This window comes from Cololabis saira, chromosome 13 (assembly GCF_033807715.1).
Source record: "Cololabis saira isolate AMF1-May2022 chromosome 13, fColSai1.1, whole genome shotgun sequence".
NCBI lineage: Eukaryota > Metazoa > Chordata > Actinopteri > Beloniformes > Belonidae > Cololabis > Cololabis saira.
The window spans coordinates 2,682,125-2,698,121 of record NC_084599.1 but is presented as its reverse complement, the minus strand read 5'-3'; the positions used below and the strand labels follow the sequence as shown (position 1 = coordinate 2,698,121).

At 39.3% G+C, this 15,997-nt stretch overlaps 1 protein-coding gene across 2 annotated transcripts in view; it reads left to right on the top strand.

Moving 5' to 3' along the window:
* The window catches only part of nlgn1 (neuroligin 1), a 560,456-nt gene that overhangs the window by 243,031 nt on the left and 301,428 nt on the right, over nt 1–15,997 (top strand). The window lies entirely within an intron of this gene.

Here is a 15,997-nt window from a genome sequence, read left to right as displayed (position 1 = left end):
CTGATACGTTTTGATATGTATTTGAGTTGCATGCAGAAGCGTGTTGTTTAACAGTATGATCTAATGAATCCGTTCCTTGGTTATTTGACATGTTGAAGAATATTATCAAAACCAGTTCAGAAGTCCGCTGTGGTGTAGAGAGTTTTATTCAGTAAGCCGGCCGTGAGCAGACCTACGCAGAGCGTGTCTGGGTTGGTGTGCTGACCACGAATGGTTGAAATCATGACTCTTTATACAGTAAGTTCAAAGCACAAAAGGCAGGAATCAACAAGCCAAATGTGAAAGACAGAAAACAATTAAAGGGTATTTACAGTCAGATGTGATCTGTGGCCAAATGAGTTGGTATTAACATATCAGTCAGTCAGGAACTTCATCATATGGCATTCCCGTGGTTCGAGTCTTTGTATAAGCTAGTTCCAAGGTGTCGCCCCTGCAGGGGGTAGGAAACTGGAGTTTCACGTCAGCCACGGTGTTACAATGCCTCATCAGACATCACATATGTGTCTGGGGAATCATATTTCTGCTGAAATTTGGACTGAGGCGGGACGGCTGCCGAGCAAACAACCTCTTTTCCTCCATTGATCTGTCATGCCAATGTCATTGCTTGTTTTCAGTCCCTCTAGTTTTCTTCCCTATCTCAGTTTTCTGCCTATTCGATCGTATCGCTTCTCATTAGCCTAATTCCTAATTCCTTTTCCTCTGTGTACCGATGTCACTGCTACACCCAAAGGGCAGGTGTATATTGCGACTCGGGATGATGAGAATTCATGAAGGTTCACTGACTCCATTCTGTCCAAGTTGCAGCAATAATTTCTGCTATTGTCTGTTTGAAATGAAGAAAATTGTTTCATTTCCATGTTGTTTGGTTGCTACAGATTCTACCCCTTCTTATTGAATCATACCAAATTAGATATCTAGAGGAATATCCACCTTTTACTCTATTAAAATACTTTGGAATAAACATGCACACTGTCCATATAGTGTGTAAGGCTACATGTAAAAGAAATTAGGCCAGAGCCTTTTTCACTACGAGGACTTTGCAAACGCACGCCTGCCTGCAAAACAAAAAAAGGATGCAATGGTTTAACTGTATGTTTCATAAATTAGATGCTTCATTGTAATGTCTGCTGTACGGCTGTCCTTTGCGATGGAATGTGGAAGCTGTCTTATTCTTACCATTAAGTTACAGCTGGACATTTGTAAATGAGCGATCGTGGTTGATGGCAGTAATAGAGGGTCTCAATTGACGTCACTTTCCCACTGGACCACGCTCCCTTACTCACACTGAGTGGCAAAAACTGCTGCAACTAGTCGGGGAAACTGTGGAGAAGACGGGATAACAGCTGATTATGGGCTTAAATTAGCGTCAGTTGGACTTGACAGTGACCCGTACAGTTACCCCAAGAACCAGCGGTCCATGGACATTAATATTTGGTACAGTTACCAAGAACCAGTGGTCCATGGACATTAATATTTGGTACAGTTACCAAGAACCAGTGGTCCATGGACATTAATATTTGGCCACGAATCCAGTTTCTTTATATGTACTTAATTTCTACGCCGGGGAAATACACAAAGCAAAGCTCAAAGGCTTACAAAAGTCTTGACGCTTGGTCCGACTTCAAGGCAGGATTTGTTGGCGAAATTAAATTGATGAGGACACTGAACTTTATGATTTGACCGTTTAACGTTAGCTACCCAAAAATCCAACATTACCTGATACAAAATGGGAACCACAAATCCACGTTTCGGTGCCTGGAATCCAGTTGTTTCTGTGAATTTCAGAGATCCATCTGTCTCTATTAAGCTTATTTTTCAGCAATCTGTAAAACGATAACTCCGATTTCTTGCTAAATCTATGAGTACAGTGGATCGCACAACAGCTCTTTCCCATTTTAGATTTTTTCCAGTTGCTCAAACTGAAAGTTTACGCTGCCACTCAGTCTTTCTGACACTCAGTCTTTCTGCCACTCAGTCTTTCTGACACTCAGTCTTTCTGCCACTCAGTCTTTCTGACACTCAGTCTTTCTGACACTCAGTTGGCGAAACCCGCTGTGAAGTCTCATCTGTGACGTCATGAACATTCCCTCTATTCTAAGTCCTGTCCAGCGGCTCCTTCTGAACTCTGTAGGGTCGAGCCACTCGACTGCTGGGCTTCACTGCAAGCAGGACTCGTGTTATTCCCTGCTTACTTTCCTTTTTGACCACATGAAAGTGAACAAGCTGGGGGGGAAAGCTAACTTTGCTAACTTTGCTTTTATCTAAAAACATCCAGTTAGACATTGTAGAGAAGGAGAAAAAAATCATCACATATTGGTTTTCCCTCATTCGTTCTTTAACTGGTTCTCTGAGAAATGTGAGTCACATTTCTTTTGTCAATTATTTTGTGCACACCTCTACCTGTTTGCCTAGAGAGATTGCTTTACTGACAGGTGCCACCCCACCCTGACCGCCACATTCTCGCATCACTGCTTTTTCTACTTGACTCAGTGTGTTTGTGGGCCGGAGTGAGCACTCTGCAAAAAGCCATTAGTGGCGTTAAATATGCAGAGCTGCTGATGCAGAGCTGTATTTATTGGTAGCAGGACTCTGACTACAGCGGATTTGGCCATGGGGCAAACTTATAAAATGCCACTGCCTTTGTGTTACATGTTGTGTGTTTCTCCTGCAGAAAGAGTGTTAAGCAAGCACATAACAGAGTTCTGTTAGCAAAGGAGGTGTGCTTTTCTTATCCATGCAACATCAGACCTTCAATTTAATTCAATTCAATTCAATTTTATTTATATAGCGTCTAATACAACAAAAGTTGTCATCAGATGCTTTCCAGAGACCCAGAACATAAACCCCCGAGCAATTATTACATAAACAATGGCAGGTAAAAACTCCCCTAGTGGGAGAAAAGCCTTAAGCCAAACAGTGGCAAGAAAAACTCCCCTTTAGGAGGAAAAAACCTGGACCAGGACCTGGACCATAAGGGGGGACCCTCCTGCCGAAGGCCAGACTGGGGGTCTGGGACGTCAGCAGCACAGCAGGCAGGTGGAAGCAGCAACGGGATGACCGGGGGTGGGGACAGCAGGCAGGTGGAAGCAGCAACGGGATGACCGGGGGTGGGGACAGCAGGCAGGTGGAAGCAGCAACGGGATGACCGGGGGTGGGGACCGCAGGCAGGTGGAAGCAGCAACGGGATGACCGGGGGTGGGGACCGCAGGCCAGCATGCAGCTCCCGAAGCTCCGGCCCAATCAGCAAGCCCCAGGTTAGGTGCAGGGTCGGGGAAAGGTTGAGAAGGGGCAGGGCCAGGGAGAGGAGTCTTGACGGACAAATCTCTCCCCCGCCTGACCGGGCCGTTACCCTGCCCCTCTCACAACCACGCTGTAGGTTCCGGTGTTGTACATTCAGAGATGCTCTTCACCACCGGCAGAGGATGCTGCACCATGAACAAAAGAGAAAAAAGAAAAGAAAAGGGGGGCCAGCACAAGAAACTACAGGAGCGATGGACAAAAATGATAGCTATGAGATACTTATAAAAATGGAAATGGAGAAGAGAGGAAGGGAAGAGGAGAGGAGAAAAAAGGTGAGAGGCACCGCACTTTGTGGTTCAACGTTGAGGTGGAAGGTTTTGAAACACTCAGGTTCCCTGAAAAGCCTTGCAGTTGACCATCCAGATCCTACTCTGTTCTGAAAGAGCAGAGGAATGTTTTATACTTCACTGCAGTAGATAGTGTCACACTTCAAGGTATGTGATACATTGAAGGACATCTCTGTCCTCACCCTGGACTTGATTGTAGGAAAGGAGTTTGCACTATAGCAACATTCTTTCATTCAAGTGGGACAATATAGAAAATCATATTCAAATTGAATTTGAAAGGAGGTGAAAAGAGTTCTGTTGTTTTTCAAATGTGATGATAATTTTGATCAAAAGCAGTATCCATGAAAGGCTGACTCTGAAACAAAGCAAAGATGAGTAGCGAATCTTCATTTTGTCAACAAATGCTCGAAAAAATAATTTAAATCGTTCAAAACAATGTTCCTCAAAGAAAAGGTTGGATGGGATTTGTTTTCTCCTCCTACAATTCCGAATAACATTAAACAAGTCAGGAAGAATAAACAAACAAGAAAGAAAGAAAAATATTTCTCATCATGGGTTCAAACTGTCAGCGAGTTAAAAAAAGATGTGAAAACCTGCCTTTTTACTTTTCCTTATTAACCCAAGCTTTTTGATTTTTTTATGCTTACATAATGATTATATGGAAAATACAAGTTTGGTGTATTAACAGTTTAGTAAAGTGTTTCTGCCTGTACGAGGGGCCAGGACCGATCCAGGGCTTGGCTGTTGGACTTGTTTAAAGCGGACTGTCCCTTTATGGGCCGGCCCTCACAGTGTTGAGTTTGTTTTAGCCCAGCCAAAACCTTTAATCATACTGATTGATGAGGTGCATTTCCCTGACTCAAACCTTCTCCAAATACCCCTTCCCTTCCAGCCATACATCAGCCGTTGGGCCGATTCATCAAGGCTCTGATTGTTTAAAGATATACCTGGCCTGTAAAATATCAATTTCTCTGGGAGGCATTGCTGCCCTAACTCTGCCGCTTCCAGCACTGTCATCACACATAAAAGCCTGGCTTAAAAAACAACCTCATGTGTAAAAGAGGAATCAAGGAGGACAAGGATACTTCAAGGAAAAACAGAAGTTAATCAAAAACTTTATTGAATGTCTCCTGTCAGAGTTCATGTGATTATAGTCCCACTGCAATTACATGTCATACAGGAGGCTAGACATACATGTTAACCCTGTGCTGTTTCAGGTCAAGGGAGGTGAAGGGAGAAAAGATGGAATGAAGGAGGGGAGAAAAGATGGAAGGAAGGAAAGAAGGAAGTAAGGAAGAAAGGAGGAAAAAAGGAAGGAAGTAGGAAAGGCAGGAAGGAAGGGAGAAAAGATGGAAGGGAGGAAAGAATGGAGAAAAGATGGAAGGAAGGGAGAAAGGAAGGAAATAAGGGAGAAAAGAAGGAAAGAAGGAAGGAAGTAGGAAAGGGAGGAAGGAAAGGAGAAAAGAAGGAAAGAAGGGAGGAAGTAGGAAAGGGAGGAAGGAATGGAGAAAAGGGAAGAAAGAAGGGAGAGAAGAAGGAATGGAGAAAATGAAGGAAAGAAGGAAGGCAAAGCAAAGAAGGTAATAAAGGAATGAATGATGAAAGGGAGGAAGGAAGAAAAAGGAGTAAAGGAGGGTAAAAAAGGAAGAAAGAGGAAAGGAAGAAGGAAGGAGAGAGCATGGCAGGAGGAAAGAAGGATAGAAGGATTGGGTCATTTTGACCCAAAGACAGCACCAGGGTTAAGGATATTCTGGATTGACATTAGATTGATGTAAGGAGTTCTGATGATCTGACATAGGAATATACATGCTTGTTTGAGGGGAATAGTAGCTCATACACCATTTATTTTCCCAACAATTGGAGTTTATTGTTGATTATACCACGGTCTGTGTGAAAACAAGTTTGGTCAAATTGCCTGATAACTTTAATATCATTACTGGATCAACTGCCAGGTGGTAACCACGGCAACGGAGATTCAGAGAAGAAGAGCCGGCTACCACAGGACGGACACATGAGTGATTTTGTAATTTCTTTTAATTTATTTGGTGAATTTAACAATTTTGATGACTTGGATGCAGAAGAGGAGAGAAAATAAAATAGCCGAGCAGAGCTGAGTGGACTAGAACATCTCCTACCAAGGACACTGATCTATGGCTTGTTAAAAAACGTTGTAACTTACCAGGTTCCAACGGCTGCAGACGAGAGATTAAATAGTCGCTCAGCCGCTCAGCTGTGGCTGGTTATAAAACTAATGATTTACACTGAAAACACATTAAAGCATGAATAACTGATTTAATATTGATGTTTTTTGGTAAGTGACCTTGGTATAAGCGGGATAATGCCCTTCCAGGTGTACAGTACATTATCAGAAATATACAGTATGGATTTTGCATGATCCCTTACATATTATTATCTGCATTTTTCGTTAGCAAGTAATTCTCACAAAATTAGGAAAAAAAAATTGAAAAAACCTGAATCCACTTTCTTTCAACCACTGTACCGTTGGTCTCTCAAGCATTCCTTTAACCTGACGATGGGGTAACCGACGATCCTGTGACCATTGTAGCTCTGAAAAGTTCAAACCTTACAAGCATGCTGCTTCTCTTTTTTTTGCCTCCTTTATCTTAAAATCAATTAAATGTGCTTCTTTTTCCTCTTCCAAACCACTTGTTGGTGGAAGACATTTCAATTTTAAAGGGGACCTATTATGGCATCTAATACCTATTTTAAACAGGCCTTGAATGTCTTAAAAACAAGCTTTTGATTGTTTTTGCTAAATAAATTAGAAATTCAGCCTCTGGGGGCACGGTGGAGCAGCAGGTAGTGCAGCCGTCTCACAGCTAGAAGGTCCTGGGTTCGATTCCCGCCGGGGACGCTTAGTTCCCCCATGACTTCAGTGCCCACACCCTGGGTGGGGTTGGAGAAAGGATCTTTCTGTGTGGAGTTTGCATGTTCTCGCTGTGTTCCCCTGGGTAGCTAATGTGAGCTACCCTCACAAAAACATGCAACAGTCCTGGTCTCTACTGCCCCCTCTGGCCAACCGGGGAACAGATGGGGTGGGGAGGATCTGGCCAGAATAACGTGATCCTTCCACGCGCTACGTCCGGTCAGAGAATCCTCACCCTGCCTGGTGAAAAGATGCGGTCCATCACTCCTCAGGATAAGAAGGAGACCTGAGCTCAGTGCAGGGCCCTCCCTGGGTTGGCAGAGGGGAGCAATGCCCAGGACTGTTACTTAGGTATGAGCACTGGGTGATGAAATGGGTAAAAAATCGGGGATAAAAAAAAAATAATAATAATTTTAAATAAAAAAAAAGAGAAATTCAGCCTCTGATCCATGTCTTTATCTTCCCATTCTCTAACCTCATTATCTATGCAGGATTCTGAGTGGGCGGGGCTATGATAATGAGGCTCTGTGCTGATTGGCTGTCTGAATGACGCGATACCCCGCTACAAAAAAATGGAGGAAGCTCCGGCCGGAGGAGTTAGTTGTGGGCGTGGTTTCACACATCGGAGGACAACCGATGTAAATTGCATTTTGGTTACGTAACGACGGGAGCAGAATCTGAACGGCTCGTAGATCCACATGACACTGGACGGCTCATCCGGGCGGCTGTACAGACACTGCAGAATTTGGTTGTTTTCCTCCTTCTCTGTGTTGGCAGGCTGAGGGGAGACCACTTTATATATGTTAAAGCAAGAAAAAACCTGTTTTTCAGAATAGGTCCCCTTTAAAGGAGCTTGAGGCAGGATTGAGGCAGGATTTATGAAAAAAATTCGTATACGTTTTAAGTTTTCTAGTAATAATGTCAGATGAAGCATTCCAAACCAAAAAGAATGAGTCCTCTAGTGTATCTCTCCTTTGCCTTGAACAGGCTGTGTGCTGCAAAATGTGCTGCAATTGTGGGGCCGAATTTCCCGCGCTGTCCTGCAGATGTGACGTCACATGACGCTGCATGCACGTTCTCCCCGTTCTCCCGTGCCGGCTTCACTGTTGGCTGCAGTACCCCCGACGGCCGTCGTGGTGAAGGGTGGCGCTAATGAGTCTCATTTCTTAAAAGGAGCCTCATGCTCCTTTAAGTTATATAATTGTTCTTTTTAGGTTTCTTGAATATATATAGAATATAATCAAGACCAGTTCAGAAGTCCGCTGTGGTGTAGTGAGTTTTATTCAGTAAGCCGGCGGTGAGCAGACCTACGCAGCGCATGTTTGGCTTGGTGTGCTGACCCAGAGTGGTTGGAATCCTGACTTTTTATAGACTAAGTTCAAAGTACAAAAGGCAGGAATAAACGAGCCAAATGAGAGACAAAAACAATTTACAGACAGATGTGATCTGTGGCCAAATGCCGTTATCGGGCATTTGGCATGACTGTCACTAAGTTCTAAACTACCCCATAGGTGTTCTTGTGATTCAAGTCTGTGGCCAAATGAGTTGGTATTAACTTATCAGTCAGTCAGGAACTTCATCTTATGGCATTCCCGTGGTTCAAGTGTTTGTTGAAGCTAGTTCCAAGGTGTGGGCCCTGCAGGGGGTAGGAAGCTGGAGTTTCAGGTCAGCCACGGTGTCACAATACCTCATCGGTATCTTGGGTATCTTGGGCAGGTTTAGGAACCAAAAATACTCAAAGCCTTTCCTAAATCAACCCTGTTTAGGACAGACACCTTTAGGCTCTTAGATATTTTCATTTAGTTTTAAAAGCGTTACTGTGTTAGGCTTTTTTTTAACCATCTCTTAGATTACACTTCATTAGACTTTAGATTTTGTGTTTGTGCATCGATGTGTGGTAAATGTTGCATATTCCATCCTGTAAATTTGCCAAGTTGGACTGAAACATTTGCTGAGATGTTGAGCATAAAGGAAGCTCACAGTGGTGGGCTTAGCTGCATGCTTTTCTCTTTTCAATGTCTAAGCTCATAATCTTTTCTAATTGAGCCTTTATCAAAATATTCAGTCAAATAGCCTTGTCTAAATGCTGTTTCAGCCTCCTTGAGAATATGGATATGGACTGCTTATTTAACACAGCTAATGACAGCCGCTGAATGAGCCACTGAAAGCGCCTACTTTACCATTATTTTAGCGTGAGCTCATAAGGGTGTATTACAAACCACAGATAACATCCAAACCAAGGCTGTCATGACAGATCTCTTCTAATGGCTTTTTGGAACCGTCTCCTAAAACCTTGGTTTTCCCATTTTCAGAAATAGGTAATAAAAATTAATTTGAGAGATTAATTCTTTACTGTTTATTGTAAATAAATAACTTTGCCCTTATTTATCCCTGGTAATCAATGATTTTTTAATAATTGTGAGATAATGCTTTGTCCTTTTTGTGATGACATAATCCTCTCATCTCATCAACCTGGAAAGTCACCGGCACGTAAAGTAGCAGCAGTTATGAATGTTTCCAAAAAATATATTCCATCAGATTTTTTTTTAACCACCACTTTGAGATTACGAGTGCATCCCACGTGTCTACAAACCAAAATGATTTACAGGATGCATCCATCATTATTTTAAAACACAGTATTTTGAGTCCAACATAGACAGATTAAATGAGCTGCTACAACACGCACTTGCATGTTTGACACACTGTGAAGCAGCACATTTCCCTCTGTCCTGTCCTGCTTTAAACATCTTTTTACTCCTCCATTGCGTTCCTCCTAACTAACCCATCCTCCTACCACTAAATATAATGGTAGGAGGATGGTATGGTATATATAATATAATAAATGTGAACATGCAGCGTCCTTTACTAGCTTTGAACACAACTAACTTTAGGAATATGGGCTACACACAAACTAAATGCATTCTTGTTTTGAGACACTGGAACAACCTTTCCAACATTTGGTTCCATAAAGTCGGGTGCATGCGGCTAACCTATAAACTAACCTTCAGATCTACGAATAAAATAGACTTTTCTTTTAAATTACTGGTATTAAAATGTGAGTGCCTGCATTTACAGGATGTCTGTTGTTTCATTAGGGCTTATCAGTATCAGTTCCAGCTTTCAGACTAAACCAGGTATTTTCAAAACATAAATCAGAGGTCTTCAAATGTGTCCAGGGTTGATAACTGCTAACCGTTTTTTGTAAATATAACAAGTGTTAACCTAAAGTGATGAAGTTGGGATGGTTATACTCTCAGTACAGCTGCAGTCATTTCTTTGCTGAGGCATCCTCAGTAGTTTTTCCCTGTTAGTCTCTGACAGGGAAATGTAACAACTGTTACACATTTTGCTGCATTTAGATTACATTTGGTGTTGTTGAGTCAAACTGCAGAGACTGTAATTGTCGATGCCAGCAGCAATATTAATTCAATTCAATGTTATTTATATAGCGTCTTTTACAACAGAAGTTGTCTCGAGGCGCTTTCCAAAGACCCAGAACATGACCCCCGAAAAATTATTACAGGCATTTTCACTTAAAATGTATGTAAATCACAGCTTCATGAAATTTGAATATGTTGTAGTCCGCAGCGAGGCGAGTTTTGAATCATTTGAATCACGTCCCTACGATAACCTGTTGCCTAGCAACAAGCGTCCAAAGTCAAATGGACATTTTTTTTCTTATTGAAAGTTTAATATCTCAAAAACTGTAATAATTGGCATAATGAGGTTTGAAATATATTTTGGTGGAAAGCGAAACCGAGTCTGGGAACATTTGAATGTCTCTATGATAAAGTTCGGCCGACCAATAAGCGTACCTTTTTTTCCGCTTCTTGGCACCTAGCGTTGCCACGGTAACACTTTTGGCTGAGACAAGTAGGGGGAGGGATGATGGATCCACATGTGTTGATGTTTGCTATGTGTGGGTGCACGTTCCGGTTCAGGCTACGTTAACGGATAGGTTTTTTTTCACCGTGGTAAAAAACCCCATCCGAATGAATGGGGCCATTTGGCCTGGATTTTGACATAAAAGTTCCTTAAATCGCAGCTTCATGAAATTTGAAAATGTTGAAGTCCACAGCGTACCGAGTCTGAGAACATTTGTACGATGTCTCTACGATAACCTGTTGCCTAGCAACAAGCATCCAAAGTCAAATGGAAATTTTCTTTAAATTGAAAGTTAAATATCGCAAAAAAAATAATGAGGTTGTACGGACCGTTAGAGCCAATCGGGCCGAGTGTTTGAAAGTTTAAACGATGTCTTTACAATAAAGTTCGGCCGAGCAATAAGCGTCCGAATTTTTGCCTTTTGTTTTTGCTTTTTGGCATCTAGCGTTGCCACGGTAACACTTTTGACTGAGAAAAGTAATGTCCATCGAGGCACGATGGAGACGCATCCAACGATCTATGCCATGCATGGGTGCACGTTGTGGTTCGGGCCGCATTAACGGACGGAAAAAGCGTGCGGAATAAGAAGGAGAAAAGGGAAACCTTTTCTGTTTACTATTATATCGCCTTCATTTTCATGTTTTTTCTCGTTTTTTTCTTCGTTTTATTTTTTAGGGATTTATTTTTTCCCACATCAGAGCGGGGTCATGCTGTACACCCGCTGGTGCGCAGTGGGACTTTTGCGACTTTAGCTTGTTAGCAAAATGCTAGCAACATTGCCCTTTGGGCCATTCTGGACGATTGTAATATGAACATGCCATTACTTGGCATGTTCATATTAATAATTAAAATACATACATACAAGCGTTTAAAGGTACAACATAAAATCCTAAAAGTAGGTCTAGAAAGCAGGACATGCTAAAACAAGCATAAGAACAACTTAAAACCATAAGACCATAAGACCTGGGTTAAAACAACAAGAACAGCTACAAGGGTATGCAAGAAAGACTAAAAGGAATCAGCTAAAAGCCAATTTAAAAAGGTGAGTCTTGAGACTGACTTTAAAAGCATCAACAGTCACAAACATGTCACAATTTGAGAGGCTTTATTGTGAAACTAATACGTTTCGTACTGTGGACAATCGTTGCTATTTCACATTTTGATGTGAGACTGTGTTGCAAAGAAATATGTGGAGCAGCACAATGAAAGTGCTGCAGTTCTAACAAGTGCACGCCGGAAATGAACCAGTCGTATCTCTCAGCAACAGTTAGCTACAAGCAGTCGTATCACGATGCTGATCATTCTTTAAAGTCTGCGTTTAAGATAACTGCCTCACTATTCTGTTCCATTCTATTATCTTGTCTGATTACCTGGTAAGTCCGGTTTTGATCTGTTCCGTTTCTCAGTCGGCTGACAGTTTGTCCACAGCCCACTGAGAGACTCACTATACTATCTGCCTGCACCAAATAAAACCATCGCCAACAAGCAATAAAGAAGACAGAGGGACCGAGGGAGAGAACGATAAAGAGAAAATGTGATTTAAGACACAATGGGGGTTGTCAGCCCTGCACGACAAAAGCCATCTGATTGGTTATCAACACGAGCCACAAATCTGCCGTCACCATATTTTTAGAGGTCAAATAGGACTGTCTTGCTGAGATATCAGGCAGCAAAAGGAGGGAGGAAGAAACAGCATGAAGATGTGTTAAAGTGTAAAAGTGAGAAACTGTTTAAATGTGCCATAAACGTAATAACATTTTGGTCAATAGAAGGCTGTTGTTAAATGCAGCAATATCATTTGGCCATACTTTTCTGAAGTGAGGTATCCTTCATCCTTGACAAAATATATGTTCCCTTTAGTTTGTTTCTTGGTGTTTTACAAATTGTTGACAGTTTTAATCCTCTTTATTTAAATCCAGTGGCATGTTTCAGTGTCATTGTAGAATATAAAGTGCTCTTTGTGTTGCATCACTGTAAGTGCAGCGGGCGGAGGTCAGTATGATGGATGGCCATGTGGCTCGCTCATCTTACTTTCAAAAAAGATACTGGGCACACAAGAAGTATTTTCACCTTGTGAAAATACAGTGTTTCCGCTAACCATAGCCAGATACTGCAGTATGTTTTAAGTTTATTAGTCATTGAAGGCTTAGATCAATATGTGCATAACAATGTGCTCCAAGTTGCATCCATAAGTTTACAGTACATTTAAAAATATTACAGTAATATAGACAGTAGCTACTGGAGTTGAGGGGGGATGAGGGGGGATGGCTTCCCCCCCTGAAATAAAAACGGTCCAAATCATCCCCCCTGTAAAACTGCCATCCCTCCTTTCCATCCCTTATGTCATTTCATCAATGAATGTGGTTTTACTGCTATTTCAACATTTAGAATCATCACCAGAAAAATAACACCAGAAAAATAACTTATTTCACAATTTTCACCTGTTTCAAGTAAATTTACACTTGAAATAAGTAGGAAAATCTGCCAATGGGAAGATTTATCTTCTTATTACAAGCAAAAAAATCTTGTTCCACTGGCAGATTTTTCTATTTATTTCAAGTGAAAATCTACTTGAAACAGGTGAAAATTGTTGTTTTTTCCAGTGATGAGTCTTGTTTTAAGTGTAATGAGATTTATTTACTAAAATGAGACATTTTAACTAGAAATAAGACAAATATTCTTGTTAAGATTGTGAGTTTTTGCAGTGATCCATGTTACTTATCCTGTGAAGGACAGAGTCATATTGATAAGTTCAGAAAAGTGTTTTTTATTGTTGTGTTTTGATGTATTTGATGTAAGCCCAGTGGATATTTCAAGCTTACAGAAGGCTGCATTTAACTGCTGCTATGTCATTCCTGCAGTATTTCTGCAGGTGTTTTGGTCACTGCTATTATTTGTAATATATTATATAATATATAATGTAATCAGCACAAATTATCTGTCTCCATATGATAAAATCCACCATCCCCCCTGATTTTCTTTTAGAACTCGAGTACTGGATATAATGCATCAAAAACAGATCAGGTTTTGTCTTTGACTAAGAACCAGCATGAAACTCATCGCTCACTGCAGAGCAAGCCACTTCATTCACATTCCCGGATTGAGCTGAGTTGTGTTTTTGTGCAGTTTACAGTATATTTGAGAATAGTGAGAGACACATTATATTATTGCCTATTTTGAAAGTATTACATGGAATATAAATGAGGTATTTTGTGTGCACAGGTTTTCATCTTCATACTGTGATGCAGCCAAAACATTTAGCCACAAACCCAGAGTCCCAGTTAAACGTATGAGCACGGTGTTGTAGTCCTCCTCTGAAACCTTAAGGAGCGACAGTTGTTTTTCATTTCATTTCATTTTATTCTTTATTTCATTCAAAAAATAAAACAAACAATTCAATACAAATACAAATACAAATGTTCATAAATTGTGAATGAAAAGGGAGCATAAAGAAGAAGAATCTTATCCAATCTTCCCCTTTTTCCAAGAAATAAATTCACAAATAACATAAATTAAAAATAAAAAAAACAACTAAGTAAATAAAAAAACTAAAATAAAATAACCGCCGTCTATGGGTATGTCAATCAAACTTAACTAACATATTTCATTATATTTACTTAACATACAGGCTTTAATTGTTCTTTTGAATGTAATGTTTGATTTGGATTCTCTGTTTTCTTTATTCAGATTGTTCCATAAACTGATTCCTTTCACAGAAACACAACGTTCCATCAATTTAGTCCTGAATCTTGGTTTTTTAGAAATCTCTGTTCCTTTTAAGTTATACTTGCTTTCTCTTTGTTCAAATCTTTTCTGAATGTTGATTGGTAAAGTTTTTTTATGAGCTTTAAACATAATTTGCAGGATACTATAGTATATAGTATATAGCAGGGGGTCTCCAACCCTGGTCCTGGAGAGCACCTATCCAGCATGTTTTAGATCTTTCCTGCTTCAGCACACCATGATACAAGGAGCTGTGTCAGCAACAGAACTGTCTGGACCTTGATGACAAGTTAATGAACCCTTGATTAGAATCAGGTGTGTTCATGCAGGGAGACACCTAAAACATGCTGGATAGGTGGATCCAGGACCGGAGTTGGAGACCCCTGGTATATAGTATATAGTATATAGTACATAGTATATAGTACATAGTATATAGTATATAGTATATAGTATATAGTACATAGTATATAGTACATAGTATATAGTATATAGTATATAGTATATAGTATATAGTATATAGTATATAGTACATAGTATATAGTATATAGTATATAGTACATAGTATATAGTACATAGTATATAGTATATAGTATATAGTATATAGTATATAGTATATAGTACATAGTATATAGTACATAGTATATAGTATATAGTATATAGTATATAGTATATAGTACATAGTATATAGTATATAGTATATAGTACATAGTATATAGTACATAGTATATAGTATATAGTATATAGTATATAGTACATAGTATATAGTATATAGTACATAGTATATAGTACATAGTATATAGTATATAGTATATAGTATATAGTATATAGTACATAGTATATAGTATATAGTATATAGTACATAGTATATAGTACATAGTATATAGTATATAGTATATAGTATATAGTATATAGTATATAGTACATAGTATATAGTATATAGTATATAGTACATAGTATATAGTATATAGTACATAGTACATAGTATATAGTATATAGTATATAGTATATAGTATATAGTACATAGTATATAGTACATAGTATATAGTATATAGTATATAGTATATAGTATATAGTACATAGTATATAGTATATAGTATATAGTACATAGTATATAGTACATAGTATATAGTATATAGTATATAGTATATAGTATATAGTATATAGTACATAGTATATAGTACATAGTATATAGTATATAGTATATAGTATATAGTACATAGTATATAGTACATAGTATATAGTATATAGTATATAGTATATAGTATATAGTACATAGTATATAGTATATAGCAGGGGTCTGCAACCCAAAATGTTTTAGAGCCATATTGGACCAAAAACACAAAAAACAAATATGTCTGGAGCCGCAAAAAATGAAAAGTCTTGTATAAGTCTTAGAATGAAGACAACACATGCTGCATGTTTCTATATTAGTTATAACTGGGGGGAGATTTTTTTCATTATGCACTTTGAGAAAAAAGTCAAAATTTCAAGGAAAAAAAGTCGAAATGACAAGATTAATGTTGAAGTACCTTCTTGAGAAAAAAGTTGAAATGTCAAGAAAAAAGTTGAAATGTTGAGATTAATGTTGAAGTACAATCTCGAGAAAAAAAGTCAAAATGTCGAGAAAAAAGTTGAAATGTCGAGAAAAAAGTCTAAATGTTGAGAAAAAAGTGGAAATGTGAAAAAAGTCAAAATTTCGAGAAAAAAGTAAAAATGTCGAGATTAAAGAGGAAAGGAAAAAGGAAGAAAAAAAGGGGGAAAAAAGGAAAAAAAAACGAAAAAAGAAAAAAAAAGAAGAAAAAAAAGAGAAAAAAAGAAAAACAAAAGAGAAAAAAAGAAAAGAAGAAAAAAAGGTCAAACATTTTTGAAAAAGCTCCAGGAGCCACTAGGGCGGCGCTAAAGGGCTGCATGCGGG